Source organism: Hypomesus transpacificus, unplaced genomic scaffold, assembly GCF_021917145.1.
Source record: "Hypomesus transpacificus isolate Combined female unplaced genomic scaffold, fHypTra1 scaffold_55, whole genome shotgun sequence".
Taxonomy (NCBI): Eukaryota; Metazoa; Chordata; class Actinopteri; order Osmeriformes; family Osmeridae; genus Hypomesus; species Hypomesus transpacificus.
The window spans coordinates 1,472,623-1,498,454 of NW_025814032.1; the positions used below are offsets into that span (position 1 = coordinate 1,472,623).

The 25,832-nt window shown below is 42.5% G+C and overlaps 1 protein-coding gene across 1 annotated transcript in view; it reads right to left on the reverse strand.

Annotated features, from left to right (window-relative positions):
- Positions 1–24,318, reverse strand: part of brinp1 (bone morphogenetic protein/retinoic acid inducible neural-specific 1) — a 228,838-nt gene extending 204,520 nt beyond the window's left edge. Inside the window, exon 1 of the mRNA XM_047017393.1 lies at positions 23,920–24,318. The gene's annotated coding sequence lies outside the window, so the exon portion shown is untranslated. The remainder of the gene's footprint in view (positions 1–23,919) is intronic.
- Between the last annotated feature and the right edge of the window lie 1,514 nt (positions 24,319–25,832).

The following is a 25,832-nucleotide window of genomic DNA, read 5'->3' on the forward strand; positions in this document are numbered from 1 at the left end:
GTGGGAGTTTTTATAGGTTGTTGCAAATTAAGGGTATAACTTTGTGTTCAGAGTTTCAAATATTCACACAAGTGAATCCACAGTGAATGAATATTATATATTATCACAGTGTACCTGTCGACGAGTTAACTTGGCTGAAACCGAAAATGTGGCCTGCCATGTTTTTTGTTTTGATCAGTCCTCAATGCATTGTGGGTGTCAAAGGGTCAACGAGATAACCTACTCTTTTCACAAGAAAAGACAGGTGTACGGGGTCAAGTGGTACATCATCAAGGGTCATATTTTTTGCTGGCCTCAAGTAGCTCCAAACGAGACGAAAGACAGACGATTGTCGGATGTTTTAGATGCCTATTTGTGAATGTATATCTATTATTTCGATCTCTGGTTATAGAATTGCACAATATGTTGAAAGTAATAGCCAAGTCAAGGAAAACTGATAATATTATGGTTTATCAGGTGACGTGAGTAAAGCTTGAGTTATTTTTGGTTAGCTGTTAGCTAACATTTGCTAACAAAATTGTCTGAATGTTTTCATATAGATAATAAAGGTAAACGTTTTCAAAATATACAGTAAATTAAGACATATGTTCATAATACACATGTAGGTTGTGCTGATGGACTCAATGTTGCTGAAGGCAGGGAAGTAGAGGAGGAAGAAGGTCCTTTGGTGGAGGATGAGTCTCCGTCCGGCGTAGGTATGCATCGTTGCTAACTTGTGCTGACGTTGTAATGGTGTGCGTATGTGAGAAAGACGCGTGAGTGACAGAGACACGGAGGGAGAGCAGGGAAAGGAAATGCAGCTGAACAAATACGCTGCGTGTTTTAAACTGAATAGTGAAAAAAAAAAGAAAAATGACACAAGCAACAAGTGTTTGTGTGGGAAACACTGCTAGAGCTGCTATGGTACCTCATGAGAACTGTCTGGAAAAAGCAATGCATTCCGTCTCAGTGGCGTAACGGTGCGGCTGCCCGTTACCGCTAGCAAACAACACACTGTCGCGGGGGAGCCATCCATGCACTGCATGGCGAACGTTGTGCGGGGCTGGGCGGTGGCACAGTGACATCCTGCGTCCAGACAGAGGAAAGACCCGACGGAAAGTCGGAAGGGTCTTTTAAAACGTGGGCGCACGGAACTTAAGACGTTGTTGGTGGGAGGACAGGGGTATTTGTATGAGCTGAGCGCTGGGGAGCTATTTAGCGGGCTAGAACATTGGGTAGCGGGATGGTATTTGTATTAACCTGTCGGTAGTATTTAAGTGAATGTATTTATTGTTAGTTAGGCGGAGTAGGTAGTATGGTAAGGGGATAATGGGCATAATGGGTGAGGCTGCGCGGGTAAAAGTGCAGAGCAGAGCAGGTGGAGAGAGTTGGGGCTAAGGGGAACAGCCGACCACACCTCTGGCGAACAAGTAGGAACGTAAATGCCGAAATGTCCTGAGTGAGCTGAAATGTTTTTGAAAGTGTCTGGTTATTGTGAAGTTATGTAGGTAGGGGAAATTAGGGTTCCATAGTTTTTCATTTTTCCTCCATATTGGGATGTGTGCCTGCTGCCACGGGTTAATAAAACCTTCTGGGATTTACTCTAAATCTTTGAATCACTGCCTCCAAGTTTTTGGTCACCGCCGCAGTCGGCCATCCTACAGTGGCAAAGAGCGGTAGCAGTCTTCACCCCCAAAGAAGAGAACTCCAAAAACATGGCTAAAAGGATGACCAACTGCCTGATGGAGAATGGCTACATTGACACCAGCTGCCAAAAAGCAGGAGTCCCAGGCTTCCCAGGCTGTGTAGAACACTCAAAAGGCCAAGCAAGAGAAGACGGACCTGTATGTCATCTGGCTTGACCTCGCCAATGCCTATGGGTGAAGTGCCACATCAGCTGATCAGCTATGCTATGGAGTTTTTCCACATAACCTCCTGTATTAAGAACGTAGTAGCTAGCTATTTCAATGATCTGCAGATGTACTTTACCCTACAGGACTTCATCACAACAAATAGAGGTAGGAATCGCTATGGGGTGTACCATTTCTCCCATTGTGTTTGTGGCAGCCTTCGAGATCATCCTCATTGGAGCAAGACAGACTGTGGGAGGGATTAAATTACCATCCGGAAAGAAGCTAACTCCACTGAGGAGCTACATGGACGATGTCACAAGCCTCCTTCAGACAGCACCATGTGCATCTAGACTGCTGAAAAGGATGGACGAGCTGATGTCCTGGGCAAGAATGAAAATCAAGCCTGCCAAGTCCCGAAGCCTCTCCTTCAGGAGGGGAGTCAGAAATGACAATCCCATCTTTGTAGCAGGGGGCGAGAGAATCCCACTTCTGTCTGAGCATCCCATCAGAAGTCTGGGTAGACAGTACACATCAGAGCTATCTGACAAGGAAATGGGCAGAGCTGTGTTGAAGCAACTCTCAGATGGCCTTGCAAAGATCAACCAAAGCCAACTCCCGGGGAAGTACAAGGTGTGGATCTACCAGTTCACACTCTACAAAAGGATGATGTGACCGCTGAAGATGAGTGAGATTCCCTCATCTACAACAACCAAGATGAATGGGAAAGCCAGCCCTTTCATCTAAAAGTGGCTGGGGCTACCAAGGTGCTTCTCTGACACGGGCCTTTTCGGGAAGAGCACCTTGCAGCTGCCACTTCAATCTATCAGTTTGGGCAACAAGCAGGAAAAGACCAGGGGCCTCATTGTATAAAGGATTGCGCAGCTTTCATACCAGAAGACAGCGTATGGCCAAAACTCGAAAAGTACTTACGCACAGAAATATTCACATGTATAAAACTGGTCGTATGCCAGGTCCTGCGCACCTTTCCTTTATAAATCACAATCAACGTGAGATTGACCGCACGTGAACGATCCACTGACCCCCGCCTTGCCTCCTCCCATAAATTAATATGCAGAAGGACTATAAATGCGCTCCTGAGGTCATTTCTTTGTCTGAATTGCCATATTTCTTCGAATAAACGGTGCATCAAAAATGAACGTTAAATGCCGCAGCGTTTATTAGAAGAAATACGGTGACTGTGAGATCGAGGTTCTGACAACAGAGTTGGAGGCAAGAAAATGTGTCCTGTTTGGCGGCCTGTCATCAGGTATTAGCGACAAAAGAAAGTGAGCGGAGTGGAAAACTGTCACTATTTGCGCCCTTTCTTGTTTTTAACATGTAGCATTTTGAGATTTAGCAAAAATGTAAAGTGGCTTACAAATAAAATCATTATTATTATTTTATATTTCAATTGTTGTATTCTTAAGGCCGATATATGCTTCTGCGTTTTTCGAAAAACGGACACATGGGAACGCCCTCGTCTCCGTGGAACGCCCTCTACAACCTCTCCGTCAGCCCTCGTAGAGCCTCGGAGAGCTTGACGTGCACCTCCTTAGTTTTGTAACTCTCCGTCGTAGCTACATAGAGCTACAGAGAGCTACGGAGACCCCCTTGGCTGTGATTGGTCAGTATTAAGTACCGCTTGCGTCAGGGGTAGGGGCGGGGTTGCCGTGATAGCAGGACGAACAGAATCCTTTGACCGCCGTTGCGTGTAAAGTTTTTACAATTCATATTTCAGCTAAACGGTACATGTAAATCAGAATCTGAATTAAAATGTGATGAGAAATGGGCAGTGTAGTTGCTGAAAGTGTGCGTATTTTATTGATGGAACGGCTAATTTTTAAATTTGCTCCGACTTTTCGGTAACCTAGGTAAATAAACACTCAACGACGTCTAAACAAAAAAACGTTGCGCCACCTACTCTTCTGGCGGTGAATTGTTTTCAGCACCCATAGCCTACGGAGAACCATAAACGCAGTCTATCCGTCCGTATCCGTGCGTATCCGTGCGCCCGCCCATCTGTAAATGGAGATGCAGAAGCATATTTCAGCCTTTAGATTGTTTAGTTCTTGGAAATAGTGCCATAAATGCTGTGGGTTCAGAAAACCGAACCATGGCAGAAATTAAGAAAAATGGTCAGATGTAAAACTTTAAATGAAGAAACGAGTGGTGGCGCATCGTAACAACATGGCGGGTTTGCGTGACCTGCATTTCCTGAGTGATGTTGTCATTTGTTTGACACCCTCAAGTTTAACATAAGTTATTAAGTGGTGGCGGATTAAACAGAATGCTATATAACATTTCCCGTTTTGGGTTTTGGCATTTTGATGCCATGTCAAACTTTTATTGTTATGTTTTTTGAATCGTCAACGTCATAAACATAGTAGTGGAAACTTTATTTTGTAATGTTTTGTGAGCTTTGGCACTTTTCAGTTAGAATTCGCCATTTTACAGAGCCAGACAAGACTTTTCGGACGGCCCGCATATTCTTACGTCAAGTAAATATTTATGCGTCACAAAGTGTGCGTGAAAACCAGCGTACACAAGCTTTTTGTGCGTACACAACGTTTATACATGAGGCCCCAGGCTGCTTCTTGAATTAAGAGAGTCCACTGATCAGTCAGTGAAAAACGCAGACATCAAGGTCTATACTGGCCGGAAGTGGGTTGCCCAAACTGAAGTCAACCGAGCAGTTGGCAGGCTGCAACACTGAGAAATTGTGGGCAGGGTCCAGGCAGGAAGGGCAGGACTAGGCTGGGGATAGGCACCACGTTTTTGGTCTAAGGCCAACCGGAAATAGAGAAAGGAGATGGTGGTGTCAGAGGTGATAAGGACGGAGGAAGAGCGCTATAAGATCAAAGCCCTGACCTGATGAGGAAGCCGAGCCGAGCTTGAGGAATATTCCACAAGTCTGACCAACAGATCTTCCGGTCGACAGCCCCCTCCCAGGTTGTCCAGCTACAACGTATGACACGTTTCCCTGTCCTCGGAACCTCCACCAGTGGTTCAGAAACGAGGAAATCTGCCCACCATGTAACACTCCCAGCGGAAGCTTCCGGCACATCCTGTCGGGCTGTAAGATCACACTTTCGCAGGGACGCCATAGATGGCGCCATGACCAGGTCCTCACAAAGCTAGCCGAGGTACTGGAAGGGCGCAGAATATGTCTGTGTTAGTTTTTTTTCTTTAGTCCCTTAGTGCCTATTCAAATTGTAATCCTTCAACACAGCGACCTGTTCTGCAAAACTAAGAACACAGCTTTGACCTCAGTAAACAGATACTTGGAAGCAAGGCCGTAATCATAATACATATTGGGGGGACACATCCCCCCCCAATATTCAAATCTGGTCAAAATGTCCCCCCCAATATATTGATATTAAAATATAAATGTGCTACGCTACGACAGGCAACCACGCACGCTGTCCGAAATTAATTTCTCCCCCCCAATGTTGACTCCATGGCTACGGCCTTGCTTGGAAGACCATATCTTTTTAAAAACTCTACATCCTGTATCAACCTTTCGTTTTTCATTTTCGTGGGCTAACCAACTGCTAACTCTCCTGTCGGTGAGGTTGCGCAAGCGCACATGTAAATTGCCTGATCACTAGTCTTTCAGGACTACATATTTACTACTGCTCAACACATTTAGTTATTTTTTTATTTTGTATGCCTGTGGGCCGATTGTGGCCCACGGGCCATACAAAGCCCAGGTCTGCCATAACTGATTCACACAGCACGGAGCAGTGTAGGCCCAGAGCCATAGAAAAATGGCTCTGTGTAGGCTTAAAGGAATATCTGGGCAAAGACCCGACCCATCTCCGTCTCTGATTAGTTTAGACCACGATATGATCCAACCATGTGTGAGTTCCGTCAAAGAAGAAACAAACGCTTCGTTCCTGGAGAGACAGCGGATGCGAGGATTTTAGGTGCACCAGTGCGACCTAGGAATTGTTTTTGTCGCACCCGTACAGATCTTGGTCGCATATGCGAGCCAGAGAGGATACCATGGGAGATTTACTACAGTGATAGATTTTCTGCTTCAAATTGAAAACTGAGGTGATATTTTGAATAAATACAAGTGTCTTTACATCTGTTGTCAATATTGTCAATTAAAAGTAAAAACCTTTTAGTTATGAAGCATTTGTTTGCTGGAGTAACGTGAGTTCTTTCAAGAAAATATTGTATGACTCGGCTTTGGTGTTCGAGACAGGCAGCTACTGACAATAGTACTGTATGACCTTGATTTTTTGCAAATTTCTGTGAAACTTGCTAAATAAACGGTAACACTTTACAATAAGGGTGCATTAATTAACATTCATTAATGCATTAACTAATGCATGAATCATCATCAGTTAATACATAACTCAGAAAGTACTTAATGATGCACTGATCATGAACACATCATTTGGTAATAGGGAGTCACATGATTTACTATTAATTTAATCTGGAATCATGTATACATTGCTATTGACATTAACACATTAACTGAGTGAGTTAACTACTTTAGTTAGTTGCGCAAACTATGAGTGTTAATTAACTGTGTGAACTAAAACCCTGAGTTAACACGGTAAACTATTGGTGGTAATACCTTAATTCATGTGTTAATGACCACAATGGCAGCATCCATGGATTGAGATGGTACTCATTTGTTAATAGTAATGTCCCTCCTCAAGTAAAGTCATAACATGAGATACATTCACTAATCATTAATTAATTATTCACTCAAGAAATACTTACTTTTTTTTCAGAGAGACAACATTTAAATAAACTCTATTATGAGTTGGAATCCTGCATTACAGTCAAAATAACTTTGACGAATGGATGACTACCATGCCGTTTGCAAAACTTTTTATTTCACTCAAACAACACATGCAAGGCCACCTTTCGAAGAAGTCTACGGAAGATCTGGTTGATACATCGAGTGGACTTGCATGTGTTGTTCGAGTGAAATAAAACGTTTTGCAAATGGAATGGTAGTCATCCATTCGTCAAAAAGTTATTTTGACTGTAATGCAGGATTCCAACTCATAATAGAGTTTATTTAAAGGTTCTCTCTCTGAAAAAACAGTAAGTATTTGGTGAGTGAATAATTAATTAATGATTACTGAATGTATCTCATGTTATGACTTTACTTAAGGAGGCACATTACTATTAACAAATGATTAAGTACCGTCTCAATCCATGGATGCCGCCATTGTAGTAATTAACACATGAATTAAGGTATTACCATTAGTTTAACCTGTTAACTCAGGGTTTTAGTTCACACAGTTAACTAACAGTCATAGTTTGCACAATTAACTAAAGTAGTTAACTCACCTATCAGTTAATGTCAATAGGAATGTATACATGATTCCAGATTAAATTAATAGTAAATCATATATGACTCCCTATTACCAAATGATGTGTTCATGATCAGTGCATCATTAAGTACTTTCTGAGTTATGTATTAACTGATGATGATTCATGCATTAGTTAATACATTAATGAAAGCTAATTAATGCACCCTTATTGTAAAGTGTTACCAAATAAACATTATCTAGCGACACTATGTACCCTTTAAGCTAAATAACCTTGCTTACTTGCTTGGAAAGTCAAACCTTTTTAGTTATGGAGAGGAGTAGCCACCTAGCGCTAGTTAGTTTTTTGGGAGGGGAATTCAGTTTTTTCCCGGCATCATTAGAATAGTCATAACATTTAAACAACATGTTATATTACAATTTGTCTGCTCTTCTACATTGCCCACACAATTATTTATATTTCATATGCTCTAAATTTTCCTCTATCTTGTAATAAAATTGGTTGAAAAAGAAGTTGTCTGATGAAGTATAGCGGACGGAGAAGATTTGTGTAAAAATTGCGGCATGAAATGTTCTTGATTAAGGATATTTCTTAAATAACCAGACATATACTGTATTTATATTAGGGCTGTGAAAAATAACGCATTATGATTAAATTACAGGATTAATTTGTTGCGTCATTAAGACTTGCATGTACAGTGCGTAATGTCACATTAAATACTGTATTTAAACTCAAGCTTATATGGTGCGTCGCAGGGGCGATTCTAGGATCAGAACTTTAGGGGTGCTCAGCCCCCAGTGAGAATGTGACATGAATACAGTGCCTTGCAAAAGTGCTAAACGTAAACCCCCTTGCTAATATAAATCCCTAATTTCACTGGATAACAATTAATACATTTATGTATTATTATGCAAAATATTGAATGAAAAAACTAAGGATGTCCCTTTCTTCATGAACTACCAGCATCAAATGATAATAAACAATATATTTAAGAAAATATTTAAAAAATATTAGGAGTGCTTGAGCACACGCAAAATCAAAGACGCACACTAATGACAAAAATTCAGAAAATCGGTAATATGTAATTAATCATGATTAATCCACAGAAACCTGTGATTAATTTGATTAAAATGTTAAATCATTTCACAGCCCTAATTTATATTAATAGAAACCCCTACTTCTCTTGAATATGGTATGAACAGTTCAGGTGTATGATTTAATATAAAAATTCATGTAAATATGAATGTTATATCATTATCATATTTAGCACCTAATAGAATTTTGGCTCAGTCAGGCAGGACTTCCCTCAAGTTTTTTCCTTCTAGTGATATTTTTTTAACATTTACTCATACTATTGCATATAAAGGGTACAATTTCTGCGGAAATTGTAGGGTATGCTTGCTTATGTCGGTTGCAGATGGGTCAGTTTATTAGCTGTAATTTTTAAAACTGATATAACTTCGGTATATTTTATATAAAAATGCGTACTTCTTATTTATGAAGATTACATAGATTTAAAAGCATACATTTGTTGCTGCTCATTTACAATAAAAAATACAAAAAGTGAAGTGTAGAATGAAACGGTTGTCTTCTCATGTCCCATGCAAGAAGGAATAGTGATGAGCTCTGTAGAGTAAGCGGCCCCATTATCGTCCATTCAAACTCGCCAACGTTCCAGACCCCATTTTTGTCCACGACCGTTTCTTCCATTAATTTCTTAAAGAAGATATGCAGCAGTAACTAAAGAAAGTATCTCATCGATATGTACTGATCTTATATTGCTGCACACCAAATTAAAGCTTCTTATTTTGAGATTTCAGTATGTAAATACGCTCTTAAACCGTATGTGTAGCATCTGCCTTCCTCAGCGTCAAACTTGACATTTCTCCATTGAAAGTGGTTGGGTGGACGATAATGGGACCCCCTGGCTAACTGCTAAAATTAGGAAAATACAATTTCTAGGCATATCCTTATTGGATTTTAAAATCGGAATGTTATAACAGGGCTTTCAAGTTTTGAAGACAGGCAAGAGTGACATTCTCTCACCCCCCCCCCCCCGTCTGTCTTTTACCAGACATCTTTGAAAGGCAGCAATGATTATTGCATCCATGGCCAGGATACAATAATAAAATAGGACATTATTTTAAAAGTCAGAGGCATTGAGCCTATTTACGTACAGCACTGGATTCGATCCTGCCACCTCTGACATCACAAGCGCTGCCACTATCAACTACGCCAACGAAAAGCTAGATATCCATTGGTGCGGGTGGCCTCGTAGTTACCTGAGGAGTGAGTTTCACCGATACACACCGGCTACATCTATGAACTCCTTGTTCTGAGTGGGTGTTGTCAGCGAACAGGCTGTAAAACTGTTGGTAAGAGACTCGTAAATAAAACGGATGCTAATTATCTGGGATTTTTTTTTTTACAGCAGTCAAGTTGTCATTGTTTGTTTCAAACAAGTTGTGAATTTGTTGTAACATTAAAACAGGAGATCATGACTGTGCTCAAAGTGATGCTCGAGCTCCAGCGGTTTGCTTTGTAGGTGAACAAAACTTTCGGAAGACGTAGCAGCATCACAAAAAATTACAGGATAGGCTTTTTTCCATTGGTTGTTGCATAAAATCTTACCCAGATACAATGGTGCCTATTTCCGATTGGCTATTGTATTTCTACAATTCCTATCAGCAAAGCATTGAGGGATACTCAGGATACGTATACAAATGTTTGTATTGTTGTTTTCCATTTTATTCCATCTCAAGGACAAAGATCATGGATTTTCAGGGACATGACAGTATGAGTGTAGGACAGGGACAAGAGACCTTCCTAAACTTATGGTCACTCAGTGTGCACAAAACGCTAGTCCGTTTAACCGAAAAAGGTCAGCACATTTATTCTGCGGAATATTCAATACAATTCAATACAATATACAAATATTCTACAGCTAGAAACAGCACGCTCTGTCGAAATGCAAAAACTACGACTAAAAGTCGAAGGATTTGATTATGACAAACAAACATGGGCTCGGCAAAGTATTGCATTTCACAAAGAGATAACCGAGCTGCAGAATCAGCTCCAAAACGACAAGGGCTATAAAACTAAGCTAGAAGAATGTTGCAAACAATGTAGGTTTTCCGGTAGCCTATTTTGGATCTATTTTGGATTCTATGCGCCGTGAACAGGACAGTTCCGACGATGCTAGAGCTTTAGCAGATATCACCGCAGTCAGAAGGGCCAGGGGCAGACATGTTGAGGAACGGGAAGTCAGTGATGTAAGCGATCAGCCTAGTCTTGTCTCTAATGTTCGCGATCGTAGCCCAATGCGTAGGCCTAATAAATCAGTCAAGAAACAAACAACTAGCCATGCCTCTAATGTTCATGATCGTAACCCAATGCGTACTAGATCACTCGAGAAACAGACAACGTGTGATAATTCGGCTAAGGTATCTGTGATCAAAACCATAGTTGGGCCAAATGATACACGAACAACAGTCAGTCGTACACTAACTTGTGATGAATGTAATGCACACAAAAACGTTATAGGCGATCTACCTCGTAAGGAACCTTTTGAACCGTATTGGCACACTCTACTAGCACAGACTAACGCGTTCAACCTTGAATTGCGCGATGTATGGCAAATTGTTATGGTCACAATCCGAAGAGAGATAAAATGCTAACTTTCGCCAGAATTAGCTGATGGTACGATCATGAATATAAGAGCACTGGAGGGGGACAGCAACGTTTTAGAACGGTTAAAACAGTCTCTTATTTAAGTTAGAGGGCCAACTCACACCGCATGGGCCATGATACTTAGCCTAAAACAGGAAAGAGAAGAAACATTTGCTAGGCGTTTACGGATCTTGTTTAATGAATACTCAGGAATCAATAACCCACAAACGACAATGTAGTGTTACTTCAGCTTCTAAAAGAAAATGCAGGCAACCACGTCCAAAAAGCAATCGCAGTCGGATCAGGCCCACCTCAAAATACATTTGACGCCATTGTTAGATGGGTAACAGACATGGAACGCTGCCAGACTAACATGCAGGGACAAGTTGCAGCCACTAACAAACCTAACTATAAACAAGAACTAAATTACACGCCTAGTAAGCCGTCTGCGCCAAAAGAGAATAGAGTTGAGTCGGATGAAATGCTCTATGTTAGGAAAACCATATCGCAACTAACCAAAAGGATGCATGAGATCAGCAATTACAAAATGCATTTAAGTCCGCAACAGGGGTGTGGCCTCCATTTCCATAGGGAGCGTGATTAACAGTGGGAACCGTATCAAAGTTAGAGCCAACCTTGGAGGCCGGTTATGTGATATGCTTGTAGATACTGGTGCCGCTTGCTCCTGCACAGACATTCCTATACCCCTAACTAGCAAGACGATGGAAATAGTTGGTATAGGCGATACACAAATGAATGCAACTCTCACAAAAACCGCAGGTTTGGACTTGGGTTCAGGTGTGATCAACGAACCATTTTGGTATTTACCTAACAATAGCGAGGGAACCGTTTTGGGTAAAGACATTATCCAGAAACATGGTTGTCATAGATTGCCTAGAGAAACACATTGAAATCATGACAGACAAAACCACAAGGAGGGGCTCCTCCTCAAACAAAGCCAGTGTTGTCAATTTCCATTCCGGACCCTGTTCAAATGCTAATGCTTAGGCACGAAAACCTATGGGCCAAAGACAAAAACGACCACATCGTTGATCAACTTGCTAAACTAACAGCTTAGAAAAGCCAGCTCTGGCATCGAAACATACCTTTGCCCACACATGTCAGTGCAATCAAGACCGCTCCTGTGGATCTGAAAGAGTATCAGAAAGAACTCTGGACATCAGACAGGGAGTTGACACCACATTTACAGCACAATGCTCTCGTTACAGAGGTTGAAGGTCTTGTACTGCGAGATGGGAAGTATGTATTTGACCCAGGGTCTGAGACACTCTTCACTGAATTTGACATGATAATGATCCTTTTTAGACCTAAACAGGTGGTTCAACTCCACCAACATGAAAAATATTCATTACGCTGAGTTATTGTCCACTGTAATGATGTATGACAATAATGAATGTGAAGGTTGTATTGGTTTTTATGTGACTTTTCCATTTATACACCCCAACCAAGTTTTTCCAAATTCCACTACCATACGCTCCCTGGGCGTCATTGTTAAAGACCAAATTATTAAGTGGGACCATATTACCGGCTATATGACTTGTTCTTGCTGTCATGAGCCTTCAAGTTATGTTATTTGTACATGTAACACATTACTGCTTGTGTCCTTTAATGACACAAAATGTATCAATGTTAATTTGCTTCATGGTTATTCTGATGTTATTCAAGTGTCTCAAACAGTGGTGCGTGGTCAGTGAAATGACTTCTCATACGGAGGTCTAACCTGCCCAGCTAACCACACCTTCTGCCTGGAGGTGGAGGTTAACCTGGCTAAGAAAACGGCAAGGATCCTGTCAAGCGCGTCAACTCTCAATGCTCAGCAAGCCTACACCTGGTGGGATTGGGAGTCAGATGGCTGAGTGGTGAGGGAGTCGGGTTAGTAATCAGAAGGTTGCCAGATCGATTCCCCGCCGTGCCAAATGATGTTGTGTCCTTGGGCAGGGCACTTCACCCTACTTGCCTCGGGTGGAATGTCCCTGTACTTACTTAATATGACTAAATGTAAATGTAATGTAAATGTCAATTTCTGTAAGAGTGTTCAAAAGCTATATTATTCAGTAGTTGTTGCAGTACAATTGTTAAATTAATTTTAAGCTAAATATGGTTAACATTCAAATTGAACTTCGAGTAATAACATGTGGAAAGGTTTAAATGAAAGTATCAATGTGGTTTGTTATAGTATTTAATATATAAATTAAATATATATATATTTAATTTAGCGTGATCCCGGGATCAGACTGAAGTTTTCTCCGGACAATTTAACTTATATAGTCTTCTCCCCATTGTATGTTAATATGGTACGATATTTGTTGGTTTCATAGACATTAGGTAATCTTACAAAGCGGATCCCTTGTCTCAGGGGATTCAAAACAGGTACTTTCCTACATAGACACTTGAAATTAGGCTCTTTCTGACCTTGAACAGCCAGCTGCATTAGGCTTCTGGGCGTAAGGCCACAAATATGTCTCATAAGTTACAGCTATGCATCCTGGTCCTTTATGAAAGCATACACATGCTCCTCTCCCCCACTCATCCTTTAATTATTGAAACCTTATATTTTGGGCTTCATGTCTCCTACCATTGTTTAGGGATAACAATAATCAGCCAACAGCTTTGCATCTGGTTTCCAATAATATAGCATGTACTACAAAGGTGATCACAAGTTTAATTGAATCCATAATCATTAACCATCTTCATAATTACAACACTATGGTATTTTTTTCCACAACATTGTGCACAGGATACATTTGTCTTTGTTTAACCTGCTAAACTGTGAATACATCTTTCAGGTTGTTTGGAAGGTGGGATATCCCATCCCCCTTCTAATGATCAATTGTGTAGTGAGTCAATGGATTATATCCCTCAAGTTCCCTTCAACATATAGTCTGAAGTCAAGTTACAGTCAACATTCCAAGCATTCTAATGCTTACACAGCTCTTTCACCACCTCGAATAGCCTACATTTCTTTTTGCTTGCTGTCTTCACCCATTTATACCGCTTGATATTTCAGGAATGCATTAATTTTTTGTGTGTATCCGCTTTACAAAAAATAGGCTGCTTCATTTTACCATTACAATTATTGTTGCCGCTAATGTCATAACATAAGAATTGTCCTTACCTGTTTACACACAAACGGATATGTAGTGAAACAAATGCACTTCATATAAATCAATTAAATTGTTGTCATCATTTTGCATAGGCTATACATATTTTGCTATACATATAAATCTTATTAGGTTATAATCATCAAAATTACATATTTGTGCAAGGGAGACCTTACGACATCTGCTGATAGAAAAGCGAATCATAGACTTGAAAGGCAGGGAAAAAATTGCCAAATGTGCAGCCGGCAGTAATTGATCCGAAACAGGAGGAAAATCTCATTAAACGATCTTTTCCCAGTGTGATAAAAAATAATACTGGGTGTGATATCAGAATCAGAAGGATTTTATTCGCCATGAATGTTTGCACAAACAAGGAATTTACTTTGGCAGGGAGGTGCATACATTAAACATATAGGAATATTGAAACATAAATATGTGGACTAACTATACATAAGGAGCAAAGTCTAGCTAATACTAAGGGAAATAAAAAATAAAGTATAAGTAGCCCTAAGTTACAATATAACCTAAAAATACAGATAGTGCAAATGATACAATGGCGCAAATTGAAATGTGCAGGGTGTCATTGTGCAGATTGTGATTTAAAGTCAGTGGCCTTGGCCTTGTTAAAGAGGCCAACAGCAGATGGGAAGAAACTGTTCTTGTGGCGTGAGGTTTTGGTCTTGATGGACCGGAGCCTTCTGCCGGAGGGGAGTAGCTGGAACAGGGAGTGTCCAGGGTGGGAGGGGTCGGCCACAATCTTCCTCGCTTGCCTCAGGGACCTCGAGGTGTGCAGATCCTCGAGGGAAGGCAGATTGCAGCCGATCACCTTCTCAGCAGTGGGATGATACGCTGCAGTCTGCTCTTGTCCTTGGCAGTGGCAGCAGCGTACCAGATGGTGATAGAAGAAGTGAGGATGGACTCAATGATGGCTGTGTAGAAGTGCACCATCATTGTCTTTGGCAGGTTGAATTTCTTCACCTGCCGTAGGAAGTACATCCTCTGTTGTGCTTTTTTGGTGAGGGAGCTGATGTTCAGTTCCCACTTGAGGTCCTGGGAGAGGATGGCGCCCAGGAAGCGGAAGGACTCCACAGTGTTGACTGGGGAGTCACTCAGGGTGATGGGGGTGAGTGGGGCTGTGTTCTTCCTGCAGTCCACAACCATCTCCACTGTCTTAAGAGCATTGAGCTCTAAGTTGTTCTGGCTACACCAGGTCACCAGGTTGTCCGCTTCCCACCTGTAGTCAGACTCGTTCCCGTCAGAGATGAGCCCAATAAGGGTGGTGTCGTCCGCAAACTTCAAGAGTTTGACAGACGGATGACTCGAGGTGCAGCTGTTGTTGTACAGGGAGAAGAGCAGAGGAGAAAAGACGCAGCCCTGAGGAGATCCGGTGCTGATGGACCGGCAGTCAGAGACTTGTGTTCCCAGCTTAACGCACTGATTCCTGTCAGACAGGAAGTCTGTGATCCACCTGCAGGTGGAGACGGGTACGTTCAGCTGGGAGAGCTTGTCCTGGAGCAGGGCGGGGATGATGGTGTTGAAGGCAGAGCTGAAGTCCACAAACAGGATCCTAGCGTAGGATGCTGGGGAGTCCAGATGCTGTAGGGTGAAGTGGAGGGCCATGTTAACGACATCATTCACCGACCTGTTGGCTCTGTAAGCAAACTGCAGTGGGTCCAGGAAGGGGTCTGTGATGGATTTGAGGTGTGCCAGCACCAGGCGCTCAAAAGACTTCATTACCACAGAGGTCAGGGCGACGGGTCTGTAGTCATTAAGTCCTGTTGGCCTTGGCTTTTTGGGCACAGGAATGATGGTGGAGGACTTGAGACAGGCTGGCACATGGCATGTCTCCAGGGAGGTGTTGAAGATGTTTGTAAACACACGAGACAGCTGGTCAGCGCAGTGCTTGAGGGTGGCAGGAGAGACAGAGTCCGGCCCGGCTGCTTTGCGGGGGTTCTGTCTCTTGAAAAGTCTGTTAACTTCACCCTCCTGAATGGAGAGGGTCGTCACTGTAGACGGGGGGAGGGGGGAGGCCTCACGGGTGGAAAGGGGTTGTTCATGACTGTCCAATTGTCTTTCAAATCTACAGTAGAACTCATTCAGGTCGTTGGCCAGGCGAGAGTCGTTAGTGGAGTGGGGGGCTCTGGGCTTGAAGTTGGTGATCTGCCTGAGTCCTCTCCAGACAGAAGCAGAGTCGTTAGCAGAGAACTGACGTTCCAGTCTCTGCGAGTACAGTCATTAAACCTTTCTCACCGCCTTGCTAAACCTGTTCTTCGACTCCTTGAATCTGTCCCCGTCCCCACTCCTAAACGTGGCCTCCCTGTCCAGCCTCAGCCTTCTGAGTTTAGCTGTAAACCAGGGTTTGTCGTTGTTGTAGCTCACCCTGGTGCGTGTTGGTATACAGCAGTCCTCACAGAAGCCTCCGTGAGCTCATCCAGACTATGTGTAGCAGTCATGAACATGTCCCAGTCAGTACAGTCCAAGCACGCCCACAGTTCCTCAATAGCCTCACTGGTCCACTGTTTTGATGTCCTCACAGCAGGCTTACAGCGTTTAAGCTTCTGCCTGTATGCAGGAATCAGGTGGACCATGGCGTGGTCTGAGTGACCCAGTGCAGCTCGGGGAACCGCATGGTATGCTTTACTGATAGTAGAGTAGCAGTGATCCAAAGTGTTCTCTTCTCTGGTAAGGCATTTGATGAATTGTCTGTATTTAGGGAGTTCTTGAGTGAGATTGCCTTTGTTAAAGTCGCCTAGCACAATAACGAAGAATTTCTGGATTTTCCTGCTCCACGCACAATATCTGGTTGGCGAGAACACATTGAGCCTCGTTGGCGCTAGCCTGAGGGGGCATGTAGACGCCGACCAGTATGAATGAAGCAAACTCACGTGGCGAGTAAAAAGATTTACAGTTAATAAAAAATGTTTCCAGACCAGGAGAACAATGCTGCAGAATCACTGTCACATCTTCACACCAGCCGCTGTTAATAAAAAAACAAATACCACCGCCTTTCAATTTGCCAGAAAGCAGGGAGTCACGATCCGCTCTCAGCAGTTTGAAACCTGCTAGCTGTAGTGCAGAGTCTGGGATCATTTCACTGAGCCATGTTTCCGTAAAGCACAAAACGGAAGATGAACGAAAGTCTCTGTTTTTCCATACCAGTACATTTACATTTATTCATTTAGCAGACGCTTTTATCCAAAGCCACTTTCAAGAGAGAGCTTTACAAAGTGCATAGGTCACTGATAATAACAACAAAATAGCCCCAAAGTATTGCGGGTAGCCAAAACAAGCACACATTGTGAACAACCAAAAAATAAGTGCCAAAGGGAAAAACCATAAGAGCATGTAGTTAAGCAAGTTACAATTTAAACAACATGAATCTGTAAGTGCAAGTGTACCTGTAGAAAAAACAAGCAACAGTAAAATAAAATAAAAATATAAGATTAACAAAAAATAGAATTCAACAGTTTAAATCAGCTACCACTAACCAACAAGAGCAACAAGTCACTAAGCAATAGTCATTGTGATCCTTGAGGAAACTAGCATTGGGTTCAGCAAACCATTCGTAAGTACCGTTGTACTCCCTGAACAATTGCGTCTTGAGCCTTCTCTTGAAGGTGGAGAGACAGTCAGTGTCCCTGATGGAGGTGGGGAGTTGATTCCACCACTGGGGGGCCAGGCAGGAGAAGAGCTTGTGTTGGGACAGGGCAGTCTTGAGCAGTGGGACCACCAGGCGGTTGTCTGAAGAAGACCGTAGGTGACGGGTGGGGGTGTAAGGCTGCAGGAGAGACTTGATGTAGTCGGGTGCAGTCCCGTTCACTGCTCGGAAGGTCAGTACCAGGGTCTTGAATCTGATGCGGGCCGTGATGGGTAGGCAGTGGAGGGAGATGAGGAGCGGGGTAACGTGGTAGCTGAAGTTCGTCCAGTTTGTTGCTCAGGGAACGAACGTTGGAGAGGAATATCCCCGGTAGCGCTGTGCGCAGTCCGCGCCGACAAAGTCACACCAAAGCACCGGCCCGTTTACCTCTCCTGCGATTCTTCGCTGCTAGGACAAAGCCGAGGGTGGCTTTGACTATAATTCCCACTAAATCTGCCGCTGGGAGCAGAAAAGTGGGAAATAAATCCACAGGAGTTGTAGTCCTGATGTTAAGAAGTGCTTCTCTTGTTAGAGAACCCCAGATATCTTGGCAGAACACTGAATTAACAGACAAAACAAGACAAAACAGAGCACACCGAGCTACTGCAGCTGCCATCGTCAGCGCCATCTTGCAGATATCTAGGATAAATCAAGAACGCAGGATCTTGGAATTTGATAGAGCGCAAAGAATTGTCTTTTTTTTCTCTCTTCACTGCGGTGAAATGCCTGGCACCGGCAATGACCGATGCGCTTCTAATGATTATCACCAAAACAATCCCTGTCTGAAGACGTGAAAAGGACTAGACTATTTTAAGAGGATTTCTCTGCTAGAGCATTCAAGGTTTACCAACATTCAGATATGCATATCTTCTTCAACTATTTTCAGATTTCAATGTATGACACATCATTTGAAAGCTGTACTATCACAATCAGTAAAAACTGAGAAATGAACTTGGCCGACAACGGCCCCTTTTCACCAGAGCGTGTCACATATAGGGCATGTGTGGTGGATACCTATAAGCTTCAGTTGATTTGCTGTGTGTATGCGAAGGGGTAAACCACTGGAAGCAGAGTTCCCCTATGGGTCTCAACTCATAAAAGCCATCTCCATAATCATCAAAATCACAAGTTTGTTCATACATAGTCAATTTTCCTGATTATGACTAAACACCTTAACTTGTCCTTCAGTTTTTGCTCTACAAAGACCTGTCAAAGGTGTCAAAACATGCATCTCGTTCCAGAAAGCGTTGCCATTACTTTTTGGAAGGTTCCGTTGCACAGTTCAAGAAATATTAAAGTTGTTGAAAAGAATATGGACTCAACCTAAGTTGTGCTGTAGGTAAACAAGCACAGGTTTGTGATAGCAACATTTTTGGGAGTAAGACACATATTTGAACATCTTTCATGTCTACGTAGTGCAAAATCGAGGGATGAGTTAAGGTGTCTATAATGATAAATAATAATAATAAATACTATGTGAGGTAACAATAGTGTGCCTTGCTGAAAGCAAGCTCCCCCAATAATATATGTGTTAAAGAACCATGGTGTACCTCACTGTTAGCAAGTCCACTAATTACTGAGGTTAATTGAGTCAAAATGGTGAAGACTGCTGATTTTTGTTCATGGGGGAGAATTGTGGATCTGTGCAGACTTTTTTTTGTTGTATGTTATATGACGTCTCTGCCCTACAACTCTGGCTCCAATACCAAATTAAGATGAACTGTACCATTTCACAATGGAGTTGGAGTTACTGCACAACTAACCTGATGCAGCTGTACTGTGCTTGGCTAGGAATTGCAATTACTTGACAAAGATGCAAACAGGCTTCAGACTTTTTAATGTAATGTTACATTCTTTTTCATTTTCACAGTTAAATTACTCCCAGTTATTTTCAACTTGAATGGAAGAGCTGCAGTTGCTAATCTTTTCCTGTACATAGTTTTTGATATGTGGCCTATAAATACAAAGAACACAACCTGAGAGAATACAAATGCCCAACAAAACAAATCAAATGTGTTAAGTCACAAGAAACATTAAACAACTGGGACGAGCAAAATAAAAGTCAGATGGTCCCGCTGCAATTGAAAATAGGGTTCACGATCACTTTCATGCAGGTTAAGCTTGTAACATGAATAATTTGACCTGGTTGATTTCCTGTTCAATTAAATAGTTATTTCCCATGTCTAAGCTGCCTTCCAGCCACCACAGCTGCAGCCAGCAATCAGTGCTAGCCTAGCCAGCCAATAGGCACAGAGATGGTTCCAATGTAAGCCGAAAGTTGTTCCTATTGCAACACTGAGAAAGGTTTGTAGTTGATATTCTTGTCACCAAGTATTGCCTTCCTCCCAGTGCAAAGAAGTAAAGCATGACAGGCAGTTCTTGTGTCTCTATGTGTGTATGTTTGTGTTAGAGCCTAGAAATGCACATTGATCTTTCTTTGCCTTTATGAATGATGGCAACACACAAGGCTGCAATCAAATCATCATTGAGGTGCACTGCACAAATCTATAGAAACGTTATACTCTATAGAAATGTTATATCTCCCTCTTGGCTCTCGACGAAGGCGGTCGCATTTTTCTATCCTCCCCTCCCTGACCTTCCCTGCTTCGTTCTGTCTTGTCTGTCTTGTCTGTCTCAAGATACTCTCTCACCATCACTCTCCGAATCTGGAAGCATGGAATTAATTAGCTGGTCTCTCAATGCAATTGACACCATCTTCTCGAAGAGAAGCTCGGGTTCGGGGGAACCCAAATGTCCGGACGGGACGTTTGCAGCTGGCTACACGATGGACGCTTGGGACAATTGGCGTGTCGTGTGTCTAGCGGCGCTTTCCGTTGAAGATGTTGAAGACATCTTTATTTTCGGAACCATGATTACAGGCTTTCTGCTGTGTGGATTAGGCGGTTGGCTTGTATATCGGAAAGTCAAGGAAACGGCTGCAGCCATCAAAAGCCCCCTTAGGCTGCCCGACCTGATTGAGACGGTGGGCAGAGCCGTTGGAGCACTGACTGTGAACTTACAGCAGAATAGGGAGTACAACAGGGATAAGTTCGCGGCTCAGCAAAGAAGGTTCGAGGATCTGGAGGCCTTCCCGAAGGGTGGACGTGAAAATTGAGTCGCGTCCACTCGTCTAAACATCTACACCAATCTTATCTACTTTCGGCCCCGTAACCAGCTCAGGCCTTGGCCAAGGCCGTTGCTGAAAAACAACTCCCCTGGAGAGCGCTGAAGCGAGTCTATCTTGCTCTTCCCTTCCCACTCCCCCACCATCAACATCTGTGGCTTGGTCTCTACCCGGGTCATGACCAAGGACGTCTCCTTGCCAACACTATCTGCATAGAGAGACTCGGACTGATTGTGGCCTAGGTCGAGGGCGCCAACCCAGACCTACTCACACACTAACTTTCACCTACTACAGATACCACCACCCCCCCACCCCCATCCAACGCCTTCGACTGCTTTTCCCTGGGTGGCTGGCGGGTCTGTGTCCAGCGCCTATTACGGTCGCAGGTCCAGATGCTGCTGGTCTACCCCACCGCCCTTTCCCATTGCAAGTGTTTGTAATGTTGTGTTGTTAATGTTTGTGGGCTTATGTGCTGAGGTTTTTTCCTGTTCCCATACTGTACTCCTCTAGGAGCATTGTATGGGGGTTGCCTTTTTCTCTCCTCCTCTCTCCTCATGTTATGCTTTGCTGTAATCTTTCTGGTGGGCGCCTCTGATGGCTGCCTAGGTAGGCTCTCCTGCCAAAGTAAATTCTGTGTCTGTGCAAACTTTCATGGCCAATAAACATCAATTCATCAATTCAATTCATATCATACTGCTGCATGTTCCCCTAGTATTTGAAGGCTTTGTCAACACAGGTTCAGAGAGACTGGGACAGAGATACAGCCTCAAACTACTGCTGGCCTTTCCTTCTTGTTATATGTGATGGGGAATGCTTTCCCTTTGAAAATTATGACAGAATGTTGCAACCATGTTGCCATTTGAAAGGCCAACAGATTGAATTAGGCATTTTAGATCAGGAATCATAAAACGTTTTTCCTCTGTGGATAAAGGCCCCGTAACACCATAACGTTCCGGTCGACGTTCTATGACGTTAGAAGAAACGTTGCTAATCGTCCATGGTCGCTGGTATAGCGCCAGAAGAGCGTTTTGCGGACGCTGGTGACGCTTGTAATCGTCGGTGATCAGCGGAGAACGCTGGTCCCCAAAAAATGTTTTGAACATGCACAAAAGTTCTCATGGAAACCAGCGTTCTTCAACATTAAATTATAACGCTGGACACGCTGAAGAACGTTTGTGGAACATTTGACTAACGTTGCACGCATTTGGCTATCGTAAGTCAGTCGTTACTAGTCGTTACCCTAGCGTTACTTGGGTGTTATTCATCGTTTGCTTCGTTTTCATTGTTTGCTTTTGTCACACGTTGTCGCGACCCAGTGACACGTCATCACACGCTAATAGTTTTCAGGGGTGTCTTACTTGGTTGCTGTTACAAGCTCCTCATGCATCAGTCCCACGCTCGTCATGCATTATAGTTACACGTTAGTCATACGCCAGATGTGTCCACCTCGCCCTAGAATGCTCGAAATTTTACGATTAGAATGTTTAGAGAACGTTAACCAGAACGTTATGGTGTTAAGCAGAACATTGTCATACAATGTATTGGCATACTGTCAATGTGTGTTAAAGGCACATTGACACATTTTGGAAATATTTCCATGATGAACGCGCATAACTCACAAAGTGAGCTCTATTGACAGTATTAGCATGTTTTTGGTACCTGGACAGGCCCTATAGATTGGTACTAAAGTGTGGTTTCAGATAGGACAGAAATTTACAACTGAACACTCTATATACGAAGATTACATGCTTAATTGAACAATTACTTGTAATAAAAGATTATGTAACATTTACTTCAATCATTGTAACAACAATGGTGGTTCCATGCCGAATATCCCTGAACAAATAAATGTTTAAAAAAATAAATGGCGGCCTAATGCCTCAAATGCATACTCATTGAAACATGCATACTGAATAATTGATAAACCATTTGTTTTCAAACCTGGACCATACACATTTTAGGGACAAACTTTATACACCATTTTCCACAAGCAACAAGTAAAAGTTCAAACTAATTGAATTCTAGTAATTGCATCTATAATTTCGTGGAGTATCTATCAGCATACGCCTAGTTCTGCCACTCGTGGAAAACGTGACACCTGGCAGAAAAGAGTGAGAGCTCCCTCAGCAGTTGCTAGACAGAAACGCAATTCGACCATTTCAAAGAGATAACAGAGAGGGGGAACTTTACCTACTAACGACTAACAATAAATAGATGTTCTTTTATCTCTCACACATTTTGAATGAAAGTTTAAAAAAACTGATCCAAATTGAACGTCTTTACCGATTATTGGGCCTGCAGTCCTATGACGACTAATTTATTACGTGCACATTCGATGGAAAACATCTACACCCACACACACATACAGACACACACAAACACCTCATTATATTAATATTATTGTGCATTTTTTCTTCAAAGCTAAATCGGTTGATTCACAATACAAGCTACAAAGGACACATAATAAACCAAATACTGTGAGAAAATGGAATGCGCTGTAATCAGTTGCTTGTAAACACCAAAGCACGTAGGCTAACGAGTGTTAAAAATAATTTGTATGGAGGCCGGTTTTAAAATATAACCGATCCGTGTGAAAAGACGCAGAGTGGAAAATAATTAACGACCAGTCGCTTGTTTTGGGGTAAAATGCAGCTTATACTAGGCCTTGGACATTATTGTATGCCGTTACGCCCTCGAACGTGAATGTGCCATGGTCTGACTCAGAAGGCCATTCATTCAAGCGAGCATCTGTGTGAAAGAAAACTGTGCGTGAACAGAAAACGAATTCGCACTTTTCTCTCTTTATTCCAATCCTTCGTCCCCTCACCTACCCCTCCCGTTCCATTCCAGAGCATCTCTCGTTTTACCATAACGGCACTTCTGACAGAATTAAAAGGAAATGTATCCAGCAGAACACCTTGCAAGGCATTTCATATCCAGCCTGTAAGTAGGCGATTTGTGTTTCGATACACTGAATTTAAATTTAAAGCAGAATTGTAACACCACACAAGAGCACGTTAATTCACAGGATACAGTTCCACTATGCAATGTATGAGAATGCTAAAACGTAAACGAGCTTAAAAAGGCTTTATTTTGATAAAATTACATTTGACTTTGCTGAGCACGCAGCAATGCCGCACTAAGCATGTTTTCGTATAGCCTTCATCTCTCAACTAACGTCTATGATTACAGTAACATGGATGAAGATCATTCAGATGGATAAGATGACTGGCTTACCGAAATCTGATTCTCCTCTCTGCTCGGGATGCTGTCCAAGGTGTTTTAGTTTAGCTGAAAACTTCTGCTAGAGCATATGTATCCAGTGATCCTGCTTTTGGTCAAACGTAGATATTGAATTGCAGATGAGTTGGGAGTCCTTGTCATGCTCAAGAGAAATCCTTCGGTTCGGCGAGGTCGTAAGCATCAGTACACAGAGAAATGATGTCGAGAGGATTGAAAACTGGCGAGCTCCGTTAATCGGAAGAGATATTGCAATATTTCGGGGGCACCCGAACAAGCTCCTATGCGTGTTTTTTTCTCAGCTTGACAAAAGGGTGGAGGTCTAGGAAGGTAGGCAGAGAATCACACACTGATGCTAGTGCAGTTTAAAAGGGAGCAAAACTAGAGGGAGGTACTGAGTATACTGTTTTGTATTGTAGAGGACGGTTATTCTAGACAGAGATGGGCGGGACTGGACCACATGAGTCTCGAGGCAGAGAGAGGAGGGGGGAACCGACTCTATGAAGGAGACCGTGACTGACTTTTTAAATGGATAAACATCTATTGTCTGATACAAGAACACGGCGTGATTGTCAGCATTCAAGCAACCCTAAATCAGACAATTTACAGATTAAGAGACTATAGGCTCCTGGCTTAATTGAATGCAGCTGAGATAAGACATCAACCGGGCTAGATCAAAAGAAAGCGTTCCATAAAATGCGCCGAGGCCATAATGTAGGTGCAGTTTCTCTCTCTCTTTCACTCTCTCTGCCACAGTCGCAGGAACAGACACACTCACACACGTGATGACCTTGCGCTGATGCGTCATGGCTGCACAGTCCATGGCACTGCAAAGGCTTTAAAGCAGAGGCATGGTCTGAAGATCCATTGTTGAAGCAGACAGCTGCATGGTCCACCATAGCTTCACTACACATATTAAGCCTTGTTAACCGTAAGCTTGTTTGTAACAGTAATTTGTTGCAAAATGTGTCTTTGGGTCGGGGTAAAATTAACCAGAGCTTCCTATGATCAGCATTACATTTACCTCAAACAATTGGCATTCAGCCCACCCTTCACATACACTATGTCTCTATGGGGTGTAATCAGTGTTTTAGCGTCAGGGGCGTGTCTAGAACATATTAAACAGGATGGCCAGGCAGGGGCACAACTCCAGAGCAGGGTGGCCATCAACCACATATCGAAACTCAAGTTAAACATTTTTTATCTACCCTTTCTGTTGTAGGTAATAAAACACTGCATGTTATATCTCAATAAACTAAACATTTTTCAAATAACATTTTCCTCCTGTGTGTAGTTATTAGTAAATAATCTTACCCTTAATCTAAATCGGATATGGGATTTCCCTGTGGCAAATTATGATTTATTCTAATGCAAAGGTCTTCAACCCTGGTCGTCAGGGACCCCCTGTCCTGCACGTTTTAGATGTTTCCCTGCTCCAACACACCTGATTCAAATGAATGCTCGTTAACAGGCTTCTGCCTAACTAGATAACAACCCATTCATTTGAGATAGGTGTGTTGGAGCAGGGAAACATCTAAATCGTGCAGTACAGGGGGTCCCTGAAGACCAGGGTTGAAGACCTGTGTAAATGTATAAATAATAGGACTGTCAAGCGATTAAAGTACTTAATCGCGATTAATCGCATTATTTTATATGATTAATCGCAATTAATCGCAAAATTATTCAATATTTTTCATCTGTAAAAATGTTACCCCAATAAATAATGTTTTGTGGAAAGAACATTAAAAGGGTGTACTTAACTTCAGATAGTCCTAACTGGATGATAACAGACTTCCCAAGTCTCCCGGAAGGTCCGGAGGGGATGCGGGGGGGGACTTGTTCTGCAGAGACTCATTTCCTCCTGGAAATGAGTCTTGGGATGTCTGTGATAATGTCCATCTAACAAGTTC